The sequence below is a fragment of the Schistocerca serialis genome, unplaced genomic scaffold, assembly GCF_023864345.2.
Source record: "Schistocerca serialis cubense isolate TAMUIC-IGC-003099 unplaced genomic scaffold, iqSchSeri2.2 HiC_scaffold_103, whole genome shotgun sequence".
Classification (NCBI taxonomy): Eukaryota; Metazoa; Arthropoda; class Insecta; order Orthoptera; family Acrididae; genus Schistocerca; species Schistocerca serialis.
In genome coordinates this window covers 1-17,222 of record NW_026047217.1, presented here as the reverse complement: position 1 = coordinate 17,222, position 17,222 = coordinate 1, and the positions used below count along the sequence as shown (strand labels likewise).

The 17,222-nt window shown below is 53.4% G+C and overlaps 56 non-coding genes across 56 annotated transcripts; 24 read left to right on the top strand and 32 right to left on the bottom strand.

The window, feature by feature from the left end:
• Window positions 1–195: 195 nt before the first annotated feature.
• Trnar-acg (transfer RNA arginine (anticodon ACG)) lies at window positions 196–268 on the top strand. Its single transcript has one exon. It is a non-coding gene; the product is annotated as a tRNA-Arg (tRNA).
• Window positions 269–555: 287 nt separating this feature from the next.
• Trnam-cau (transfer RNA methionine (anticodon CAU)) lies at window positions 556–627 on the top strand. The gene has a single exon. It is a non-coding gene; the product is annotated as a tRNA-Met (tRNA).
• A 245-nt stretch (window positions 628–872) lies between these two features.
• On the bottom strand, window positions 873–944 carry Trnad-guc (transfer RNA aspartic acid (anticodon GUC)). The gene has a single exon. It is a non-coding gene; the product is annotated as a tRNA-Asp (tRNA).
• Window positions 945–1,051: 107 nt separating this feature from the next.
• Trnad-guc (transfer RNA aspartic acid (anticodon GUC)) lies at window positions 1,052–1,123 on the bottom strand. Its single transcript has one exon. It is a non-coding gene; the product is annotated as a tRNA-Asp (tRNA).
• A 107-nt stretch (window positions 1,124–1,230) lies between these two features.
• Trnai-uau (transfer RNA isoleucine (anticodon UAU)) lies at window positions 1,231–1,322 on the bottom strand. Its single transcript is given in 2 exon segments — window positions 1,231–1,266; window positions 1,285–1,322. It is a non-coding gene; the product is annotated as a tRNA-Ile (tRNA).
• A 378-nt stretch (window positions 1,323–1,700) lies between these two features.
• Trnar-acg (transfer RNA arginine (anticodon ACG)) lies at window positions 1,701–1,773 on the top strand. The gene has a single exon. It is a non-coding gene; the product is annotated as a tRNA-Arg (tRNA).
• A 287-nt stretch (window positions 1,774–2,060) lies between these two features.
• Window positions 2,061–2,132, top strand: Trnam-cau (transfer RNA methionine (anticodon CAU)). Its single transcript has one exon. It is a non-coding gene; the product is annotated as a tRNA-Met (tRNA).
• A 245-nt stretch (window positions 2,133–2,377) lies between these two features.
• On the bottom strand, window positions 2,378–2,449 carry Trnad-guc (transfer RNA aspartic acid (anticodon GUC)). The gene has a single exon. It is a non-coding gene; the product is annotated as a tRNA-Asp (tRNA).
• Window positions 2,450–2,556: 107 nt separating this feature from the next.
• On the bottom strand, window positions 2,557–2,628 carry Trnad-guc (transfer RNA aspartic acid (anticodon GUC)). The gene has a single exon. It is a non-coding gene; the product is annotated as a tRNA-Asp (tRNA).
• A 107-nt stretch (window positions 2,629–2,735) lies between these two features.
• On the bottom strand, window positions 2,736–2,827 carry Trnai-uau (transfer RNA isoleucine (anticodon UAU)). The gene is given in 2 exon segments: window positions 2,736–2,771; window positions 2,790–2,827. It is a non-coding gene; the product is annotated as a tRNA-Ile (tRNA).
• Window positions 2,828–3,205: 378 nt separating this feature from the next.
• Trnar-acg (transfer RNA arginine (anticodon ACG)) lies at window positions 3,206–3,278 on the top strand. Its single transcript has one exon. It is a non-coding gene; the product is annotated as a tRNA-Arg (tRNA).
• A 287-nt stretch (window positions 3,279–3,565) lies between these two features.
• On the top strand, window positions 3,566–3,637 carry Trnam-cau (transfer RNA methionine (anticodon CAU)). Its single transcript has one exon. It is a non-coding gene; the product is annotated as a tRNA-Met (tRNA).
• A 245-nt stretch (window positions 3,638–3,882) lies between these two features.
• Trnad-guc (transfer RNA aspartic acid (anticodon GUC)) lies at window positions 3,883–3,954 on the bottom strand. Its single transcript has one exon. It is a non-coding gene; the product is annotated as a tRNA-Asp (tRNA).
• Window positions 3,955–4,061: 107 nt separating this feature from the next.
• Trnad-guc (transfer RNA aspartic acid (anticodon GUC)) lies at window positions 4,062–4,133 on the bottom strand. Its single transcript has one exon. It is a non-coding gene; the product is annotated as a tRNA-Asp (tRNA).
• A 107-nt stretch (window positions 4,134–4,240) lies between these two features.
• Window positions 4,241–4,332, bottom strand: Trnai-uau (transfer RNA isoleucine (anticodon UAU)). The gene is given in 2 exon segments: window positions 4,241–4,276; window positions 4,295–4,332. It is a non-coding gene; the product is annotated as a tRNA-Ile (tRNA).
• Window positions 4,333–4,710: 378 nt separating this feature from the next.
• Trnar-acg (transfer RNA arginine (anticodon ACG)) lies at window positions 4,711–4,783 on the top strand. Its single transcript has one exon. It is a non-coding gene; the product is annotated as a tRNA-Arg (tRNA).
• A 287-nt stretch (window positions 4,784–5,070) lies between these two features.
• On the top strand, window positions 5,071–5,142 carry Trnam-cau (transfer RNA methionine (anticodon CAU)). The gene has a single exon. It is a non-coding gene; the product is annotated as a tRNA-Met (tRNA).
• A 245-nt stretch (window positions 5,143–5,387) lies between these two features.
• Trnad-guc (transfer RNA aspartic acid (anticodon GUC)) lies at window positions 5,388–5,459 on the bottom strand. Its single transcript has one exon. It is a non-coding gene; the product is annotated as a tRNA-Asp (tRNA).
• A 107-nt stretch (window positions 5,460–5,566) lies between these two features.
• Trnad-guc (transfer RNA aspartic acid (anticodon GUC)) lies at window positions 5,567–5,638 on the bottom strand. Its single transcript has one exon. It is a non-coding gene; the product is annotated as a tRNA-Asp (tRNA).
• A 107-nt stretch (window positions 5,639–5,745) lies between these two features.
• Window positions 5,746–5,837, bottom strand: Trnai-uau (transfer RNA isoleucine (anticodon UAU)). Its single transcript is given in 2 exon segments — window positions 5,746–5,781; window positions 5,800–5,837. It is a non-coding gene; the product is annotated as a tRNA-Ile (tRNA).
• A 378-nt stretch (window positions 5,838–6,215) lies between these two features.
• Window positions 6,216–6,288, top strand: Trnar-acg (transfer RNA arginine (anticodon ACG)). The gene has a single exon. It is a non-coding gene; the product is annotated as a tRNA-Arg (tRNA).
• A 287-nt stretch (window positions 6,289–6,575) lies between these two features.
• On the top strand, window positions 6,576–6,647 carry Trnam-cau (transfer RNA methionine (anticodon CAU)). Its single transcript has one exon. It is a non-coding gene; the product is annotated as a tRNA-Met (tRNA).
• Window positions 6,648–6,892: 245 nt separating this feature from the next.
• Window positions 6,893–6,964, bottom strand: Trnad-guc (transfer RNA aspartic acid (anticodon GUC)). Its single transcript has one exon. It is a non-coding gene; the product is annotated as a tRNA-Asp (tRNA).
• A 107-nt stretch (window positions 6,965–7,071) lies between these two features.
• Trnad-guc (transfer RNA aspartic acid (anticodon GUC)) lies at window positions 7,072–7,143 on the bottom strand. The gene has a single exon. It is a non-coding gene; the product is annotated as a tRNA-Asp (tRNA).
• Window positions 7,144–7,250: 107 nt separating this feature from the next.
• Trnai-uau (transfer RNA isoleucine (anticodon UAU)) lies at window positions 7,251–7,342 on the bottom strand. The gene is given in 2 exon segments: window positions 7,251–7,286; window positions 7,305–7,342. It is a non-coding gene; the product is annotated as a tRNA-Ile (tRNA).
• Window positions 7,343–7,720: 378 nt separating this feature from the next.
• Trnar-acg (transfer RNA arginine (anticodon ACG)) lies at window positions 7,721–7,793 on the top strand. Its single transcript has one exon. It is a non-coding gene; the product is annotated as a tRNA-Arg (tRNA).
• A 287-nt stretch (window positions 7,794–8,080) lies between these two features.
• Window positions 8,081–8,152, top strand: Trnam-cau (transfer RNA methionine (anticodon CAU)). The gene has a single exon. It is a non-coding gene; the product is annotated as a tRNA-Met (tRNA).
• Window positions 8,153–8,397: 245 nt separating this feature from the next.
• On the bottom strand, window positions 8,398–8,469 carry Trnad-guc (transfer RNA aspartic acid (anticodon GUC)). The gene has a single exon. It is a non-coding gene; the product is annotated as a tRNA-Asp (tRNA).
• A 107-nt stretch (window positions 8,470–8,576) lies between these two features.
• Window positions 8,577–8,648, bottom strand: Trnad-guc (transfer RNA aspartic acid (anticodon GUC)). Its single transcript has one exon. It is a non-coding gene; the product is annotated as a tRNA-Asp (tRNA).
• Window positions 8,649–8,755: 107 nt separating this feature from the next.
• Window positions 8,756–8,847, bottom strand: Trnai-uau (transfer RNA isoleucine (anticodon UAU)). Its single transcript is given in 2 exon segments — window positions 8,756–8,791; window positions 8,810–8,847. It is a non-coding gene; the product is annotated as a tRNA-Ile (tRNA).
• A 378-nt stretch (window positions 8,848–9,225) lies between these two features.
• Trnar-acg (transfer RNA arginine (anticodon ACG)) lies at window positions 9,226–9,298 on the top strand. The gene has a single exon. It is a non-coding gene; the product is annotated as a tRNA-Arg (tRNA).
• A 287-nt stretch (window positions 9,299–9,585) lies between these two features.
• Trnam-cau (transfer RNA methionine (anticodon CAU)) lies at window positions 9,586–9,657 on the top strand. Its single transcript has one exon. It is a non-coding gene; the product is annotated as a tRNA-Met (tRNA).
• A 245-nt stretch (window positions 9,658–9,902) lies between these two features.
• On the bottom strand, window positions 9,903–9,974 carry Trnad-guc (transfer RNA aspartic acid (anticodon GUC)). The gene has a single exon. It is a non-coding gene; the product is annotated as a tRNA-Asp (tRNA).
• Window positions 9,975–10,081: 107 nt separating this feature from the next.
• Trnad-guc (transfer RNA aspartic acid (anticodon GUC)) lies at window positions 10,082–10,153 on the bottom strand. The gene has a single exon. It is a non-coding gene; the product is annotated as a tRNA-Asp (tRNA).
• A 107-nt stretch (window positions 10,154–10,260) lies between these two features.
• On the bottom strand, window positions 10,261–10,352 carry Trnai-uau (transfer RNA isoleucine (anticodon UAU)). The gene is given in 2 exon segments: window positions 10,261–10,296; window positions 10,315–10,352. It is a non-coding gene; the product is annotated as a tRNA-Ile (tRNA).
• Window positions 10,353–10,730: 378 nt separating this feature from the next.
• On the top strand, window positions 10,731–10,803 carry Trnar-acg (transfer RNA arginine (anticodon ACG)). Its single transcript has one exon. It is a non-coding gene; the product is annotated as a tRNA-Arg (tRNA).
• Window positions 10,804–11,090: 287 nt separating this feature from the next.
• Trnam-cau (transfer RNA methionine (anticodon CAU)) lies at window positions 11,091–11,162 on the top strand. The gene has a single exon. It is a non-coding gene; the product is annotated as a tRNA-Met (tRNA).
• Window positions 11,163–11,407: 245 nt separating this feature from the next.
• Trnad-guc (transfer RNA aspartic acid (anticodon GUC)) lies at window positions 11,408–11,479 on the bottom strand. Its single transcript has one exon. It is a non-coding gene; the product is annotated as a tRNA-Asp (tRNA).
• A 107-nt stretch (window positions 11,480–11,586) lies between these two features.
• Window positions 11,587–11,658, bottom strand: Trnad-guc (transfer RNA aspartic acid (anticodon GUC)). The gene has a single exon. It is a non-coding gene; the product is annotated as a tRNA-Asp (tRNA).
• Window positions 11,659–11,765: 107 nt separating this feature from the next.
• Trnai-uau (transfer RNA isoleucine (anticodon UAU)) lies at window positions 11,766–11,857 on the bottom strand. The gene is given in 2 exon segments: window positions 11,766–11,801; window positions 11,820–11,857. It is a non-coding gene; the product is annotated as a tRNA-Ile (tRNA).
• A 378-nt stretch (window positions 11,858–12,235) lies between these two features.
• Window positions 12,236–12,308, top strand: Trnar-acg (transfer RNA arginine (anticodon ACG)). Its single transcript has one exon. It is a non-coding gene; the product is annotated as a tRNA-Arg (tRNA).
• A 287-nt stretch (window positions 12,309–12,595) lies between these two features.
• Trnam-cau (transfer RNA methionine (anticodon CAU)) lies at window positions 12,596–12,667 on the top strand. The gene has a single exon. It is a non-coding gene; the product is annotated as a tRNA-Met (tRNA).
• Window positions 12,668–12,912: 245 nt separating this feature from the next.
• Window positions 12,913–12,984, bottom strand: Trnad-guc (transfer RNA aspartic acid (anticodon GUC)). The gene has a single exon. It is a non-coding gene; the product is annotated as a tRNA-Asp (tRNA).
• A 107-nt stretch (window positions 12,985–13,091) lies between these two features.
• Trnad-guc (transfer RNA aspartic acid (anticodon GUC)) lies at window positions 13,092–13,163 on the bottom strand. The gene has a single exon. It is a non-coding gene; the product is annotated as a tRNA-Asp (tRNA).
• Window positions 13,164–13,270: 107 nt separating this feature from the next.
• Trnai-uau (transfer RNA isoleucine (anticodon UAU)) lies at window positions 13,271–13,362 on the bottom strand. Its single transcript is given in 2 exon segments — window positions 13,271–13,306; window positions 13,325–13,362. It is a non-coding gene; the product is annotated as a tRNA-Ile (tRNA).
• Window positions 13,363–13,740: 378 nt separating this feature from the next.
• Trnar-acg (transfer RNA arginine (anticodon ACG)) lies at window positions 13,741–13,813 on the top strand. The gene has a single exon. It is a non-coding gene; the product is annotated as a tRNA-Arg (tRNA).
• Window positions 13,814–14,100: 287 nt separating this feature from the next.
• Window positions 14,101–14,172, top strand: Trnam-cau (transfer RNA methionine (anticodon CAU)). Its single transcript has one exon. It is a non-coding gene; the product is annotated as a tRNA-Met (tRNA).
• Window positions 14,173–14,417: 245 nt separating this feature from the next.
• Trnad-guc (transfer RNA aspartic acid (anticodon GUC)) lies at window positions 14,418–14,489 on the bottom strand. Its single transcript has one exon. It is a non-coding gene; the product is annotated as a tRNA-Asp (tRNA).
• Window positions 14,490–14,596: 107 nt separating this feature from the next.
• Trnad-guc (transfer RNA aspartic acid (anticodon GUC)) lies at window positions 14,597–14,668 on the bottom strand. The gene has a single exon. It is a non-coding gene; the product is annotated as a tRNA-Asp (tRNA).
• Window positions 14,669–14,775: 107 nt separating this feature from the next.
• On the bottom strand, window positions 14,776–14,867 carry Trnai-uau (transfer RNA isoleucine (anticodon UAU)). The gene is given in 2 exon segments: window positions 14,776–14,811; window positions 14,830–14,867. It is a non-coding gene; the product is annotated as a tRNA-Ile (tRNA).
• A 377-nt stretch (window positions 14,868–15,244) lies between these two features.
• On the top strand, window positions 15,245–15,317 carry Trnar-acg (transfer RNA arginine (anticodon ACG)). The gene has a single exon. It is a non-coding gene; the product is annotated as a tRNA-Arg (tRNA).
• Window positions 15,318–15,604: 287 nt separating this feature from the next.
• Window positions 15,605–15,676, top strand: Trnam-cau (transfer RNA methionine (anticodon CAU)). Its single transcript has one exon. It is a non-coding gene; the product is annotated as a tRNA-Met (tRNA).
• A 424-nt stretch (window positions 15,677–16,100) lies between these two features.
• On the bottom strand, window positions 16,101–16,172 carry Trnad-guc (transfer RNA aspartic acid (anticodon GUC)). The gene has a single exon. It is a non-coding gene; the product is annotated as a tRNA-Asp (tRNA).
• A 107-nt stretch (window positions 16,173–16,279) lies between these two features.
• Trnai-uau (transfer RNA isoleucine (anticodon UAU)) lies at window positions 16,280–16,371 on the bottom strand. Its single transcript is given in 2 exon segments — window positions 16,280–16,315; window positions 16,334–16,371. It is a non-coding gene; the product is annotated as a tRNA-Ile (tRNA).
• Window positions 16,372–16,749: 378 nt separating this feature from the next.
• Window positions 16,750–16,822, top strand: Trnar-acg (transfer RNA arginine (anticodon ACG)). Its single transcript has one exon. It is a non-coding gene; the product is annotated as a tRNA-Arg (tRNA).
• Window positions 16,823–17,109: 287 nt separating this feature from the next.
• Trnam-cau (transfer RNA methionine (anticodon CAU)) lies at window positions 17,110–17,181 on the top strand. Its single transcript has one exon. It is a non-coding gene; the product is annotated as a tRNA-Met (tRNA).
• The last annotated feature ends 41 nt before the right edge of the window (window positions 17,182–17,222 follow it).

Below are 17,222 nucleotides of genomic sequence, written 5' to 3'. Positions count from 1 at the left end.
ACGCGGGAAAACGCGCGCCTTGCCTTCTGCTACCTGTCGAACAGCGAGAGCAGATGCGTGGCAAGCTCTAAGCTCTGCAGGCGCACTGCGGCCACGCAGCTGCACGAAAGGTACCTTCCTTGGGAGCTTGCTCAGCCATGGAGAACACGTTTCTTAGCGAATTGCACTTGTCTCGTAGAAAGAAGTGCTGCCATTGGCCCTGTGGCGCAACGGATAACGCGTCTGACTACGGATCAGAAGATTCCAGGTTCGAATCCTGGCAGGGTCGGCATTCTGTTAGTTGCCGACGCGTAGCTGGGCAGTGGATTTCGTATGTCGCCGCATCGTGGAGTGCTTTGTTGCTCCTGTGCATCTCGCAGCTGCATGTCGAGTCGATCGTGGTAAATATCGCTGCCTGCAAGCGTCAGCGTAGCGTCAGTCGAGCAAAGTCGAGACAAGTCAAGCTGAGAGCTGTAGGAGATGATACGCAATTAAATACAGGCGTGTGAAAGCGACGCAGACAACACTTCCCAAGTGTCCCACGTCACGTGGCGAAGAGCGGGCGCAAGCCTAGCCAGCAGAGTGGCGCAGTGGAAGCGTGCTGGGCCCATAACCCAGAGGTCCGTGGATCGAAACCACGCTCTGCTAAAATTATTTATTTTGCGGACTGCGTCGAGCTCGATTATTACGCCCACAGCGTGGGCTGGGGTGCTTTGACTCAGCGTTAACAGCAAACCCCGTAATTCTGAAGTGTGAAGAATGCGAGAACCACTTCCTAAGATGTAGCATTTTTTAAGATTTCGCACCAACTACACTCCACGATCGCAAAGTTAATGCTCTTACGACCCCCATACGGGCAACACTCGAACAGGTTTGTGAGATAAAAATCGCACCTCCCCGGCGGGGAATCGAACCCCGGTCTCCCGCGTGACAGGCGGGGATACTAACCACTATACTACCGAGGATGCGCTGTAGGCAGGTGCCCTTGTGCGAGAGATATGGTGCTAGTAGCCGCAAACGTCCTACACTAAGTTCGGCGAGTGATAGAGCAGCAATTAAAAATCGGATGTGCCTCCCCGGCGGGGAATCGAACCCCGGTCTCCCGCGTGACACGCGGGGATACTAACCACTATACTACCGAGGAACACGCAGCTAGCGTCTCGAATGCACAATTATGTTACTCAAATAGCTGATACATCTCAAACCTAGCCTCCTGTTGCTGTCAGAGACAGCTGCTATGAAATAAAAGTATGCCCCAGGTGAGGCTCGAACTCACAACCCCGGCATTGCTCACGGCTACTGCCTTATAAGTACCGTGCGCTAACCAATTGCGCCACTGGGGCTACAACACAGCGCTCTCAGTTAGCGGTATTCACTTTGCTGCAAACCAGTGGTGGCCACAGAAACATACGATCGCCACCTGATGCCATACTGCGACTTTGGCACCTGACTACCAATGCTTCGTGCTATTCTTGTTTCATATGCTACGCTTACATGCACATCAACCAGCTCTCGTCGTCGAGAAAACGCGGGAAAACGCGCGCCTTGCCTTCTGCTACCTGTCGAACAGCGAGAGCAGATGCGTGGCAAGCTCTAAGCTCTGCAGGCGCACTGCGGCCACGCAGCTGCACGAAAGGTACCTTCCTTGGGAGCTTGCTCAGCCATGGAGAACACGTTTCTTAGCGAATTGCACTTGTCTCGTAGAAAGAAGTGCTGCCATTGGCCCTGTGGCGCAACGGATAACGCGTCTGACTACGGATCAGAAGATTCCAGGTTCGAATCCTGGCAGGGTCGGCATTCTGTTAGTTGCCGACGCGTAGCTGGGCAGTGGATTTCGTATGTCGCCGCATCGTGGAGTGCTTTGTTGCTCCTGTGCATCTCGCAGCTGCATGTCGAGTCGATCGTGGTAAATATCGCTGCCTGCAAGCGTCAGCGTAGCGTCAGTCGAGCAAAGTCGAGACAAGTCAAGCTGAGAGCTGTAGGAGATGATACGCAATTAAATACAGGCGTGTGAAAGCGACGCAGACAACACTTCCCAAGTGTCCCACGTCACGTGGCGAAGAGCGGGCGCAAGCCTAGCCAGCAGAGTGGCGCAGTGGAAGCGTGCTGGGCCCATAACCCAGAGGTCCGTGGATCGAAACCACGCTCTGCTAAAATTATTTATTTTGCGGACTGCGTCGAGCTCGATTATTACGCCCACAGCGTGGGCTGGGGTGCTTTGACTCAGCGTTAACAGCAAACCCCGTAATTCTGAAGTGTGAAGAATGCGAGAACCACTTCCTAAGATGTAGCATTTTTTAAGATTTCGCACCAACTACACTCCACGATCGCAAAGTTAATGCTCTTACGACCCCCATACGGGCAACACTCGAACAGGTTTGTGAGATAAAAATCGCACCTCCCCGGCGGGGAATCGAACCCCGGTCTCCCGCGTGACAGGCGGGGATACTAACCACTATACTACCGAGGATGCGCTGTAGGCAGGTGCCCTTGTGCGAGAGATATGGTGCTAGTAGCCGCAAACGTCCTACACTAAGTTCGGCGAGTGATAGAGCAGCAATTAAAAATCGGATGTGCCTCCCCGGCGGGGAATCGAACCCCGGTCTCCCGCGTGACACGCGGGGATACTAACCACTATACTACCGAGGAACACGCAGCTAGCGTCTCGAATGCACAATTATGTTACTCAAATAGCTGATACATCTCAAACCTAGCCTCCTGTTGCTGTCAGAGACAGCTGCTATGAAATAAAAGTATGCCCCAGGTGAGGCTCGAACTCACAACCCCGGCATTGCTCACGGCTACTGCCTTATAAGTACCGTGCGCTAACCAATTGCGCCACTGGGGCTACAACACAGCGCTCTCAGTTAGCGGTATTCACTTTGCTGCAAACCAGTGGTGGCCACAGAAACATACGATCGCCACCTGATGCCATACTGCGACTTTGGCACCTGACTACCAATGCTTCGTGCTATTCTTGTTTCATATGCTACGCTTACATGCACATCAACCGGCTCTCGTCGTCGAGAAAACGCGGGAAAACGCGCGCCTTGCCTTCTGCTACCTGTCGAACAGCGAGAGCAGATGCGTGGCAAGCTCTAAGCTCTGCAGGCGCACTGCGGCCACGCAGCTGCACGAAAGGTACCTTCCTTGGGAGCTTGCTCAGCCATGGAGAACACGTTTCTTAGCGAATTGCACTTGTCTCGTAGAAAGAAGTGCTGCCATTGGCCCTGTGGCGCAACGGATAACGCGTCTGACTACGGATCAGAAGATTCCAGGTTCGAATCCTGGCAGGGTCGGCATTCTGTTAGTTGCCGACGCGTAGCTGGGCAGTGGATTTCGTATGTCGCCGCATCGTGGAGTGCTTTGTTGCTCCTGTGCATCTCGCAGCTGCATGTCGAGTCGATCGTGGTAAATATCGCTGCCTGCAAGCGTCAGCGTAGCGTCAGTCGAGCAAAGTCGAGACAAGTCAAGCTGAGAGCTGTAGGAGATGATACGCAATTAAATACAGGCGTGTGAAAGCGACGCAGACAACACTTCTCAAGTGTCCCACGTCACGTGGCGAAGAGCGGGCGCAAGCCTAGCCAGCAGAGTGGCGCAGTGGAAGCGTGCTGGGCCCATAACCCAGAGGTCCGTGGATCGAAACCACGCTCTGCTAAAATTATTTATTTTGCGGACTGCGTCGAGCTCGATTATTACGCCCACAGCGTGGGCTGGGGTGCTTTGACTCAGCGTTAACAGCAAACCCCGTAATTCTGAAGTGTGAAGAATGCGAGAACCACTTCCTAAGATGTAGCATTTTTTAAGATTTCGCACCAACTACACTCCACGATCGCAAAGTTAATGCTCTTACGACCCCCATACGGGCAACACTCGAACAGGTTTGTGAGATAAAAATCGCACCTCCCCGGCGGGGAATCGAACCCCGGTCTCCCGCGTGACAGGCGGGGATACTAACCACTATACTACCGAGGATGCGCTGTAGGCAGGTGCCCTTGTGCGAGAGATATGGTGCTAGTAGCCGCAAACGTCCTACACTAAGTTCGGCGAGTGATAGAGCAGCAATTAAAAATCGGATGTGCCTCCCCGGCGGGGAATCGAACCCCGGTCTCCCGCGTGACAGGCGGGGATACTAACCACTATACTACCGAGGAACACGCAGCTAGCGTCTCGAATGCACAATTATGTTACTCAAATAGCTGATACATCTCAAACCTAGCCTCCTGTTGCTGTCAGAGACAGCTGCTATGAAATAAAAGTATGCCCCAGGTGAGGCTCGAACTCACAACCCCGGCATTGCTCACGGCTACTGCCTTATAAGTACCGTGCGCTAACCAATTGCGCCACTGGGGCTACAACACAGCGCTCTCAGTTAGCGGTATTCACTTTGCTGCAAACCAGTGGTGGCCACAGAAACATACGATCGCCACCTGATGCCATACTGCGACTTTGGCACCTGACTACCAATGCTTCGTGCTATTCTTGTTTCATATGCTACGCTTACATGCACATCAACCAGCTCTCGTCGTCGAGAAAACGCGGGAAAACGCGCGCCTTGCCTTCTGCTACCTGTCGAACAGCGAGAGCAGATGCGTGGCAAGCTCTAAGCTCTGCAGGCGCACTGCGGCCACGCAGCTGCACGAAAGGTACCTTCCTTGGGAGCTTGCTCAGCCATGGAGAACACGTTTCTTAGCGAATTGCACTTGTCTCGTAGAAAGAAGTGCTGCCATTGGCCCTGTGGCGCAACGGATAACGCGTCTGACTACGGATCAGAAGATTCCAGGTTCGAATCCTGGCAGGGTCGGCATTCTGTTAGTTGCCGACGCGTAGCTGGGCAGTGGATTTCGTATGTCGCCGCATCGTGGAGTGCTTTGTTGCTCCTGTGCATCTCGCAGCTGCATGTCGAGTCGATCGTGGTAAATATCGCTGCCTGCAAGCGTCAGCGTAGCGTCAGTCGAGCAAAGTCGAGACAAGTCAAGCTGAGAGCTGTAGGAGATGATACGCAATTAAATACAGGCGTGTGAAAGCGACGCAGACAACACTTCCCAAGTGTCCCACGTCACGTGGCGAAGAGCGGGCGCAAGCCTAGCCAGCAGAGTGGCGCAGTGGAAGCGTGCTGGGCCCATAACCCAGAGGTCCGTGGATCGAAACCACGCTCTGCTAAAATTATTTATTTTGCGGACTGCGTCGAGCTCGATTATTACGCCCACAGCGTGGGCTGGGGTGCTTTGACTCAGCGTTAACAGCAAACCCCGTAATTCTGAAGTGTGAAGAATGCGAGAACCACTTCCTAAGATGTAGCATTTTTTAAGATTTCGCACCAACTACACTCCACGATCGCAAAGTTAATGCTCTTACGACCCCCATACGGGCAACACTCGAACAGGTTTGTGAGATAAAAATCGCACCTCCCCGGCGGGGAATCGAACCCCGGTCTCCCGCGTGACAGGCGGGGATACTAACCACTATACTACCGAGGATGCGCTGTAGGCAGGTGCCCTTGTGCGAGAGATATGGTGCTAGTAGCCGCAAACGTCCTACACTAAGTTCGGCGAGTGATAGAGCAGCAATTAAAAATCGGATGTGCCTCCCCGGCGGGGAATCGAACCCCGGTCTCCCGCGTGACACGCGGGGATACTAACCACTATACTACCGAGGAACACGCAGCTAGCGTCTCGAATGCACAATTATGTTACTCAAATAGCTGATACATCTCAAACCTAGCCTCCTGTTGCTGTCAGAGACAGCTGCTATGAAATAAAAGTATGCCCCAGGTGAGGCTCGAACTCACAACCCCGGCATTGCTCACGGCTACTGCCTTATAAGTACCGTGCGCTAACCAATTGCGCCACTGGGGCTACAACACAGCGCTCTCAGTTAGCGGTATTCACTTTGCTGCAAACCAGTGGTGGCCACAGAAACATACGATCGCCACCTGATGCCATACTGCGACTTTGGCACCTGACTACCAATGCTTCGTGCTATTCTTGTTTCATATGCTACGCTTACATGCACATCAACCAGCTCTCGTCGTCGAGAAAACGCGGGAAAACGCGCGCCTTGCCTTCTGCTACCTGTCGAACAGCGAGAGCAGATGCGTGGCAAGCTCTAAGCTCTGCAGGCGCACTGCGGCCACGCAGCTGCACGAAAGGTACCTTCCTTGGGAGCTTGCTCAGCCATGGAGAACACGTTTCTTAGCGAATTGCACTTGTCTCGTAGAAAGAAGTGCTGCCATTGGCCCTGTGGCGCAACGGATAACGCGTCTGACTACGGATCAGAAGATTCCAGGTTCGAATCCTGGCAGGGTCGGCATTCTGTTAGTTGCCGACGCGTAGCTGGGCAGTGGATTTCGTATGTCGCCGCATCGTGGAGTGCTTTGTTGCTCCTGTGCATCTCGCAGCTGCATGTCGAGTCGATCGTGGTAAATATCGCTGCCTGCAAGCGTCAGCGTAGCGTCAGTCGAGCAAAGTCGAGACAAGTCAAGCTGAGAGCTGTAGGAGATGATACGCAATTAAATACAGGCGTGTGAAAGCGACGCAGACAACACTTCCCAAGTGTCCCACGTCACGTGGCGAAGAGCGGGCGCAAGCCTAGCCAGCAGAGTGGCGCAGTGGAAGCGTGCTGGGCCCATAACCCAGAGGTCCGTGGATCGAAACCACGCTCTGCTAAAATTATTTATTTTGCGGACTGCGTCGAGCTCGATTATTACGCCCACAGCGTGGGCTGGGGTGCTTTGACTCAGCGTTAACAGCAAACCCCGTAATTCTGAAGTGTGAAGAATGCGAGAACCACTTCCTAAGATGTAGCATTTTTTAAGATTTCGCACCAACTACACTCCACGATCGCAAAGTTAATGCTCTTACGACCCCCATACGGGCAACACTCGAACAGGTTTGTGAGATAAAAATCGCACCTCCCCGGCGGGGAATCGAACCCCGGTCTCCCGCGTGACAGGCGGGGATACTAACCACTATACTACCGAGGATGCGCTGTAGGCAGGTGCCCTTGTGCGAGAGATATGGTGCTAGTAGCCGCAAACGTCCTACACTAAGTTCGGCGAGTGATAGAGCAGCAATTAAAAATCGGATGTGCCTCCCCGGCGGGGAATCGAACCCCGGTCTCCCGCGTGACACGCGGGGATACTAACCACTATACTACCGAGGAACACGCAGCTAGCGTCTCGAATGCACAATTATGTTACTCAAATAGCTGATACATCTCAAACCTAGCCTCCTGTTGCTGTCAGAGACAGCTGCTATGAAATAAAAGTATGCCCCAGGTGAGGCTCGAACTCACAACCCCGGCATTGCTCACGGCTACTGCCTTATAAGTACCGTGCGCTAACCAATTGCGCCACTGGGGCTACAACACAGCGCTCTCAGTTAGCGGTATTCACTTTGCTGCAAACCAGTGGTGGCCACAGAAACATACGATCGCCACCTGATGCCATACTGCGACTTTGGCACCTGACTACCAATGCTTCGTGCTATTCTTGTTTCATATGCTACGCTTACATGCACATCAACCAGCTCTCGTCGTCGAGAAAACGCGGGAAAACGCGCGCCTTGCCTTCTGCTACCTGTCGAACAGCGAGAGCAGATGCGTGGCAAGCTCTAAGCTCTGCAGGCGCACTGCGGCCACGCAGCTGCACGAAAGGTACCTTCCTTGGGAGCTTGCTCAGCCATGGAGAACACGTTTCTTAGCGAATTGCACTTGTCTCGTAGAAAGAAGTGCTGCCATTGGCCCTGTGGCGCAACGGATAACGCGTCTGACTACGGATCAGAAGATTCCAGGTTCGAATCCTGGCAGGGTCGGCATTCTGTTAGTTGCCGACGCGTAGCTGGGCAGTGGATTTCGTATGTCGCCGCATCGTGGAGTGCTTTGTTGCTCCTGTGCATCTCGCAGCTGCATGTCGAGTCGATCGTGGTAAATATCGCTGCCTGCAAGCGTCAGCGTAGCGTCAGTCGAGCAAAGTCGAGACAAGTCAAGCTGAGAGCTGTAGGAGATGATACGCAATTAAATACAGGCGTGTGAAAGCGACGCAGACAACACTTCCCAAGTGTCCCACGTCACGTGGCGAAGAGCGGGCGCAAGCCTAGCCAGCAGAGTGGCGCAGTGGAAGCGTGCTGGGCCCATAACCCAGAGGTCCGTGGATCGAAACCACGCTCTGCTAAAATTATTTATTTTGCGGACTGCGTCGAGCTCGATTATTACGCCCACAGCGTGGGCTGGGGTGCTTTGACTCAGCGTTAACAGCAAACCCCGTAATTCTGAAGTGTGAAGAATGCGAGAACCACTTCCTAAGATGTAGCATTTTTTAAGATTTCGCACCAACTACACTCCACGATCGCAAAGTTAATGCTCTTACGACCCCCATACGGGCAACACTCGAACAGGTTTGTGAGATAAAAATCGCACCTCCCCGGCGGGGAATCGAACCCCGGTCTCCCGCGTGACAGGCGGGGATACTAACCACTATACTACCGAGGATGCGCTGTAGGCAGGTGCCCTTGTGCGAGAGATATGGTGCTAGTAGCCGCAAACGTCCTACACTAAGTTCGGCGAGTGATAGAGCAGCAATTAAAAATCGGATGTGCCTCCCCGGCGGGGAATCGAACCCCGGTCTCCCGCGTGACACGCGGGGATACTAACCACTATACTACCGAGGAACACGCAGCTAGCGTCTCGAATGCACAATTATGTTACTCAAATAGCTGATACATCTCAAACCTAGCCTCCTGTTGCTGTCAGAGACAGCTGCTATGAAATAAAAGTATGCCCCAGGTGAGGCTCGAACTCACAACCCCGGCATTGCTCACGGCTACTGCCTTATAAGTACCGTGCGCTAACCAATTGCGCCACTGGGGCTACAACACAGCGCTCTCAGTTAGCGGTATTCACTTTGCTGCAAACCAGTGGTGGCCACAGAAACATACGATCGCCACCTGATGCCATACTGCGACTTTGGCACCTGACTACCAATGCTTCGTGCTATTCTTGTTTCATATGCTACGCTTACATGCACATCAACCAGCTCTCGTCGTCGAGAAAACGCGGGAAAACGCGCGCCTTGCCTTCTGCTACCTGTCGAACAGCGAGAGCAGATGCGTGGCAAGCTCTAAGCTCTGCAGGCGCACTGCGGCCACGCAGCTGCACGAAAGGTACCTTCCTTGGGAGCTTGCTCAGCCATGGAGAACACGTTTCTTAGCGAATTGCACTTGTCTCGTAGAAAGAAGTGCTGCCATTGGCCCTGTGGCGCAACGGATAACGCGTCTGACTACGGATCAGAAGATTCCAGGTTCGAATCCTGGCAGGGTCGGCATTCTGTTAGTTGCCGACGCGTAGCTGGGCAGTGGATTTCGTATGTCGCCGCATCGTGGAGTGCTTTGTTGCTCCTGTGCATCTCGCAGCTGCATGTCGAGTCGATCGTGGTAAATATCGCTGCCTGCAAGCGTCAGCGTAGCGTCAGTCGAGCAAAGTCGAGACAAGTCAAGCTGAGAGCTGTAGGAGATGATACGCAATTAAATACAGGCGTGTGAAAGCGACGCAGACAACACTTCCCAAGTGTCCCACGTCACGTGGCGAAGAGCGGGCGCAAGCCTAGCCAGCAGAGTGGCGCAGTGGAAGCGTGCTGGGCCCATAACCCAGAGGTCCGTGGATCGAAACCACGCTCTGCTAAAATTATTTATTTTGCGGACTGCGTCGAGCTCGATTATTACGCCCACAGCGTGGGCTGGGGTGCTTTGACTCAGCGTTAACAGCAAACCCCGTAATTCTGAAGTGTGAAGAATGCGAGAACCACTTCCTAAGATGTAGCATTTTTTAAGATTTCGCACCAACTACACTCCACGATCGCAAAGTTAATGCTCTTACGACCCCCATACGGGCAACACTCGAACAGGTTTGTGAGATAAAAATCGCACCTCCCCGGCGGGGAATCGAACCCCGGTCTCCCGCGTGACAGGCGGGGATACTAACCACTATACTACCGAGGATGCGCTGTAGGCAGGTGCCCTTGTGCGAGAGATATGGTGCTAGTAGCCGCAAACGTCCTACACTAAGTTCGGCGAGTGATAGAGCAGCAATTAAAAATCGGATGTGCCTCCCCGGCGGGGAATCGAACCCCGGTCTCCCGCGTGACACGCGGGGATACTAACCACTATACTACCGAGGAACACGCAGCTAGCGTCTCGAATGCACAATTATGTTACTCAAATAGCTGATACATCTCAAACCTAGCCTCCTGTTGCTGTCAGAGACAGCTGCTATGAAATAAAAGTATGCCCCAGGTGAGGCTCGAACTCACAACCCCGGCATTGCTCACGGCTACTGCCTTATAAGTACCGTGCGCTAACCAATTGCGCCACTGGGGCTACAACACAGCGCTCTCAGTTAGCGGTATTCACTTTGCTGCAAACCAGTGGTGGCCACAGAAACATACGATCGCCACCTGATGCCATACTGCGACTTTGGCACCTGACTACCAATGCTTCGTGCTATTCTTGTTTCATATGCTACGCTTACATGCACATCAACCAGCTCTCGTCGTCGAGAAAACGCGGGAAAACGCGCGCCTTGCCTTCTGCTACCTGTCGAACAGCGAGAGCAGATGCGTGGCAAGCTCTAAGCTCTGCAGGCGCACTGCGGCCACGCAGCTGCACGAAAGGTACCTTCCTTGGGAGCTTGCTCAGCCATGGAGAACACGTTTCTTAGCGAATTGCACTTGTCTCGTAGAAAGAAGTGCTGCCATTGGCCCTGTGGCGCAACGGATAACGCGTCTGACTACGGATCAGAAGATTCCAGGTTCGAATCCTGGCAGGGTCGGCATTCTGTTAGTTGCCGACGCGTAGCTGGGCAGTGGATTTCGTATGTCGCCGCATCGTGGAGTGCTTTGTTGCTCCTGTGCATCTCGCAGCTGCATGTCGAGTCGATCGTGGTAAATATCGCTGCCTGCAAGCGTCAGCGTAGCGTCAGTCGAGCAAAGTCGAGACAAGTCAAGCTGAGAGCTGTAGGAGATGATACGCAATTAAATACAGGCGTGTGAAAGCGACGCAGACAACACTTCCCAAGTGTCCCACGTCACGTGGCGAAGAGCGGGCGCAAGCCTAGCCAGCAGAGTGGCGCAGTGGAAGCGTGCTGGGCCCATAACCCAGAGGTCCGTGGATCGAAACCACGCTCTGCTAAAATTATTTATTTTGCGGACTGCGTCGAGCTCGATTATTACGCCCACAGCGTGGGCTGGGGTGCTTTGACTCAGCGTTAACAGCAAACCCCGTAATTCTGAAGTGTGAAGAATGCGAGAACCACTTCCTAAGATGTAGCATTTTTTAAGATTTCGCACCAACTACACTCCACGATCGCAAAGTTAATGCTCTTACGACCCCCATACGGGCAACACTCGAACAGGTTTGTGAGATAAAAATCGCACCTCCCCGGCGGGGAATCGAACCCCGGTCTCCCGCGTGACAGGCGGGGATACTAACCACTATACTACCGAGGATGCGCTGTAGGCAGGTGCCCTTGTGCGAGAGATATGGTGCTAGTAGCCGCAAACGTCCTACACTAAGTTCGGCGAGTGATAGAGCAGCAATTAAAAATCGGATGTGCCTCCCCGGCGGGGAATCGAACCCCGGTCTCCCGCGTGACACGCGGGGATACTAACCACTATACTACCGAGGAACACGCAGCTAGCGTCTCGAATGCACAATTATGTTACTCAAATAGCTGATACATCTCAAACCTAGCCTCCTGTTGCTGTCAGAGACAGCTGCTATGAAATAAAAGTATGCCCCAGGTGAGGCTCGAACTCACAACCCCGGCATTGCTCACGGCTACTGCCTTATAAGTACCGTGCGCTAACCAATTGCGCCACTGGGGCTACAACACAGCGCTCTCAGTTAGCGGTATTCACTTTGCTGCAAACCAGTGGTGGCCACAGAAACATACGATCGCCACCTGATGCCATACTGCGACTTTGGCACCTGACTACCAATGCTTCGTGCTATTCTTGTTTCATATGCTACGCTTACATGCACATCAACCGGCTCTCGTCGTCGAGAAAACGCGGGAAAACGCGCGCCTTGCCTTCTGCTACCTGTCGAACAGCGAGAGCAGATGCGTGGCAAGCTCTAAGCTCTGCAGGCGCACTGCGGCCACGCAGCTGCACGAAAGGTACCTTCCTTGGGAGCTTGCTCAGCCATGGAGAACACGTTTCTTAGCGAATTGCACTTGTCTCGTAGAAAGAAGTGCTGCCATTGGCCCTGTGGCGCAACGGATAACGCGTCTGACTACGGATCAGAAGATTCCAGGTTCGAATCCTGGCAGGGTCGGCATTCTGTTAGTTGCCGACGCGTAGCTGGGCAGTGGATTTCGTATGTCGCCGCATCGTGGAGTGCTTTGTTGCTCCTGTGCATCTCGCAGCTGCATGTCGAGTCGATCGTGGTAAATATCGCTGCCTGCAAGCGTCAGCGTAGCGTCAGTCGAGCAAAGTCGAGACAAGTCAAGCTGAGAGCTGTAGGAGATGATACGCAATTAAATACAGGCGTGTGAAAGCGACGCAGACAACACTTCCCAAGTGTCCCACGTCACGTGGCGAAGAGCGGGCGCAAGCCTAGCCAGCAGAGTGGCGCAGTGGAAGCGTGCTGGGCCCATAACCCAGAGGTCCGTGGATCGAAACCACGCTCTGCTAAAATTATTTATTTTGCGGACTGCGTCGAGCTCGATTATTACGCCCACAGCGTGGGCTGGGGTGCTTTGACTCAGCGTTAACAGCAAACCCCGTAATTCTGAAGTGTGAAGAATGCGAGAACCACTTCCTAAGATGTAGCATTTTTTAAGATTTCGCACCAACTACACTCCACGATCGCAAAGTTAATGCTCTTACGACCCCCATACGGGCAACACTCGAACAGGTTTGTGAGATAAAAATCGCACCTCCCCGGCGGGGAATCGAACCCCGGTCTCCCGCGTGACAGGCGGGGATACTAACCACTATACTACCGAGGATGCGCTGTAGGCAGGTGCCCTTGTGCGAGAGATATGGTGCTAGTAGCCGCAAACGTCCTACACTAAGTTCGGCGAGTGATAGAGCAGCAATTAAAAATCGGATGTGCCTCCCCGGCGGGGAATCGAACCCCGGTCTCCCGCGTGACACGCGGGGATACTAACCACTATACTACCGAGGAACACGCAGCTAGCGTCTCGAATGCACAATTATGTTACTCAAATAGCTGATACATCTCAAACCTAGCCTCCTGTTGCTGTCAGAGACAGCTGCTATGAAATAAAAGTATGCCCCAGGTGAGGCTCGAACTCACAACCCCGGCATTGCTCACGGCTACTGCCTTATAAGTACCGTGCGCTAACCAATTGCGCCACTGGGGCTACAACACAGCGCTCTCAGTTAGCGGTATTCACTTTGCTGCAAACCAGTGGTGGCCACAGAAACATACGATCGCCACCTGATGCCATACTGCGACTTTGGCACCTGACTACCAATGCTTCGTGCTATTCTTGTTTCATATGCTACGCTTACATGCACATCAACCGGCTCTCGTCGTCGAGAAAACGCGGGAAAACGCGCGCCTTGCCTTCTGCTACCTGTCGAACAGCGAGAGCAGATGCGTGGCAAGCTCTAAGCTCTGCAGGCGCACTGCGGCCACGCAGCTGCACGAAAGGTACCTTCCTTGGGAGCTTGCTCAGCCATGGAGAACACGTTTCTTAGCGAATTGCACTTGTCTCGTAGAAAGAAGTGCTGCCATTGGCCCTGTGGCGCAACGGATAACGCGTCTGACTACGGATCAGAAGATTCCAGGTTCGAATCCTGGCAGGGTCGGCATTCTGTTAGTTGCCGACGCGTAGCTGGGCAGTGGATTTCGTATGTCGCCGCATCGTGGAGTGCTTTGTTGCTCCTGTGCATCTCGCAGCTGCATGTCGAGTCGATCGTGGTAAATATCGCTGCCTGCAAGCGTCAGCGTAGCGTCAGTCGAGCAAAGTCGAGACAAGTCAAGCTGAGAGCTGTAGGAGATGATACGCAATTAAATACAGGCGTGTGAAAGCGACGCAGACAACACTTCCCAAGTGTCCCACGTCACGTGGCGAAGAGCGGGCGCAAGCCTAGCCAGCAGAGTGGCGCAGTGGAAGCGTGCTGGGCCCATAACCCAGAGGTCCGTGGATCGAAACCACGCTCTGCTAAAATTATTTATTTTGCGGACTGCGTCGAGCTCGATTATTACGCCCACAGCGTGGGCTGGGGTGCTTTGACTCAGCGTTAACAGCAAACCCCGTAATTCTGAAGTGTGAAGAATGCGAGAACCACTTCCTAAGATGTAGCATTTTTTAAGATTTCGCACCAACTACACTCCACGATCGCAAAGTTAATGCTCTTACGACCCCCATACGGGCAACACTCGAACAGGTTTGTGAGATAAAAATCGCACCTCCCCGGCGGGGAATCGAACCCCGGTCTCCCGCGTGACAGGCGGGGATACTAACCACTATACTACCGAGGATGCGCTGTAGGCAGGTGCCCTTGTGCGAGAGATATGGTGCTAGTAGCCGCAAACGTCCTACACTAAGTTCGGCGAGTGATAGAGCAGCAATTAAAAATCGGATGTGCCTCCCCGGCGGGGAATCGAACCCCGGTCTCCCGCGTGACACGCGGGGATACTAACCACTATACTACCGAGGAACACGCAGCTAGCGTCTCGAATGCACAATTATGTTACTCAAATAGCTGATACATCTCAAACCTAGCCTCCTGTTGCTGTCAGAGACAGCTGCTATGAAATAAAAGTATGCCCCAGGTGAGGCTCGAACTCACAACCCCGGCATTGCTCACGGCTACTGCCTTATAAGTACCGTGCGCTAACCAATTGCGCCACTGGGGCTACAACACAGCGCTCTCAGTTAGCGGTATTCACTTTGCTGCAAACCAGTGGTGGCCACAGAAACATACGATCGCCACCTGATGCCATACTGCGACTTTGGCACCTGACTACCAATGCTTCGTGCTATTCTTGTTTCATATGCTACGCTTACATGCACATCAACCAGCTCTCGTCGTCGAGAAAACGCGGGAAAACGCGCGCCTTGCCTTCTGCTACCTGTCGAACAGCGAGAGCAGATGCGTGGCAAGCTCTAAGCTCTGCAGGCGCACTGCGGCCACGCAGCTGCACGAAAGGTACCTCCTTGGGAGCTTGCTCAGCCATGGAGAACACGTTTCTTAGCGAATTGCACTTGTCTCGTAGAAAGAAGTGCTGCCATTGGCCCTGTGGCGCAACGGATAACGCGTCTGACTACGGATCAGAAGATTCCAGGTTCGAATCCTGGCAGGGTCGGCATTCTGTTAGTTGCCGACGCGTAGCTGGGCAGTGGATTTCGTATGTCGCCGCATCGTGGAGTGCTTTGTTGCTCCTGTGCATCTCGCAGCTGCATGTCGAGTCGATCGTGGTAAATATCGCTGCCTGCAAGCGTCAGCGTAGCGTCAGTCGAGCAAAGTCGAGACAAGTCAAGCTGAGAGCTGTAGGAGATGATACGCAATTAAATACAGGCGTGTGAAAGCGACGCAGACAACACTTCCCAAGTGTCCCACGTCACGTGGCGAAGAGCGGGCGCAAGCCTAGCCAGCAGAGTGGCGCAGTGGAAGCGTGCTGGGCCCATAACCCAGAGGTCCGTGGATCGAAACCACGCTCTGCTAAAATTATTTATTTTGCGGACTGCGTCGAGCTCGATTATTACGCCCACAGCGTGGGCTGGGGTGCTTTGACTCAGCGTTAACAGCAAACCCCGTAATTCTGAAGTGTGAAGAATGCGAGAACCACTTCCTAAGATGTAGCATTTTTTAAGATTTCGCACCAACTACACTCCACGATCGCAAAGTTAATGCTCTTACGACCCCCATACGGGCAACACTCGAACAGGTTTGTGAGATAAAAATCGCACCTCCCCGGCGGGGAATCGAACGCTGGTCTCCCGCGTGACAGGCGGGGATACTAACCACTATACTACCGAGGATGCGCTGTAGACAGGTGCCCTTGTGCGAGAGATATGGTGCTAGTAGCCGCAAACGTCCTACACTAAGTTCGGCGAGTGATAGAGCAGCAATTAAAAATCGGATGTGCCTCCCCGGCGGGGAATCGAACCCCGGTCTCCCGCGTGACAGGCGGGGATACTAACCACTATACTACCGAGGAAGACGCAGCTAGCGTCTCGAATGCACAATTATGTTACTCAAATAGCTGATACATCTCAAACCTAGCCTCCTGTTGCTGTCAGAGACAGCTGCTATGAAATAAAAGTATGCCCCAGGTGAGGCTCGAACTCACAACCCCGGCATTGCTCACGGCTACTGCCTTATAAGTACCGTGCGCTAACCAATTGCGCCACTGGGGCTACAACACAGCGCTCTCAGTTAGCGGTATTCACTTTGCTGCAAACCAGTGGTGGCCACAGAAACATACGATCGCCACCTGATGCCATACTGCGACTTTGGCACCTGACTACCAATGCTTCGTGCTATTCTTGTTTCATATGCTACGCTTACATGCACATCAACCGGCTCTCGTCGTCGAGAAAACGCGGGAAAACGCGCGCCTTGCCTTCTGCTACCTGTCGAACAGCGAGAGCAGATGCGTGGCAAGCTCTAAGCTCTGCAGGCGCACTGCGGCCACGCAGCTGCACGAAAGGTACCTTCCTTGGGAGCTTGCTCAGCCATGGAGAACACGTTTCTTAGCGAATTGCACTTGTCTCGTAGAAAGAAGTGCTGCCATTGGCCCTGTGGCGCAACGGATAACGCGTCTGACTACGGATCAGAAGATTCCAGGTTCGAATCCTGGCAGGGTCGGCATTCTGTTAGTTGCCGACGCGTAGCTGGGCAGTGGATTTCGTATGTCGCCGCATCGTGGAGTGCTTTGTTGCTCCTGTGCATCTCGCAGCTGCATGTCGAGTCGATCGTGGTAAATATCGCTGCCTGCAAGCGTCAGCGTAGCGTCAGTCGAGCAAAGTCGAGACAAGTCAAGCTGAGAGCTGTAGGAGATGATACGCAATTAAATACAGGCGTGTGAAAGCGACGCAGACAACACTTCCCAAGTGTCCCACGTCACGTGGCGAAGAGCGGGCGCAAGCCTAGCCAGCAGAGTGGCGCAGTGGAAGCGTGCTGGGCCCATAACCCAGAGGTCCGTGGATCGAAACCACGCTCTGCTAAAATTATTTATTTTGCGGACTGCGTCGAGCTCGATTATTAC